Source organism: Chiloscyllium plagiosum, chromosome 42 (assembly GCF_004010195.1).
Source record: "Chiloscyllium plagiosum isolate BGI_BamShark_2017 chromosome 42, ASM401019v2, whole genome shotgun sequence".
Classification (NCBI taxonomy): domain Eukaryota; kingdom Metazoa; phylum Chordata; class Chondrichthyes; order Orectolobiformes; family Hemiscylliidae; genus Chiloscyllium; species Chiloscyllium plagiosum.
Window position 1 is genome coordinate 11,122,496 of NC_057751.1, and position 553 is coordinate 11,123,048.

The window sequence follows — 553 nt, forward strand, 5'->3', positions numbered from 1 at the left end:
TGGGGTCATGGTCGAGGGGGCAGTAGGAAGAGGTGTCCTCGAGTTGACGTTTGGCTTCAGCGGTGTAGAGGTCAGTGCGCCAGACCACCACTGCGCCCCCTTTATCCGCTGGCTTGATGGTGAGATCAGGATTGGAGCAGAGGGATTGGAGGGCTGCGTGTTGTGAGGGTGAGAGGTTGGAGTGGGGGAGGGAGGTAGACAGGTTGAGGTGGTTAATGTTCCGGCGGCAGTTGGAAATGAAGAGGTCGAGGGCAGGTAATATGCCAGCGCGGGTGTCCAGCATCAGTGCCACTGCAGAATCAACACTCTGCAGCACACTGGGGGACCTAAACTTACTGGTTTCTCAATTTAAAAAAAACTTCAGCTGCCATCTCTCTGTTTCAGCTTTCATGCCATAAAGTTGTCATGATTTAAAACGCTAATTTTAGACCCACTCTTCCACTGTCCAAACTGGATGAAAAAATTGCTGCTTCCGAGATGTCATTAATTAATACCGGCACAATATATTACTAAATCTTGGATAACCTACTTTCTAGTTGCTTCCATACCATGT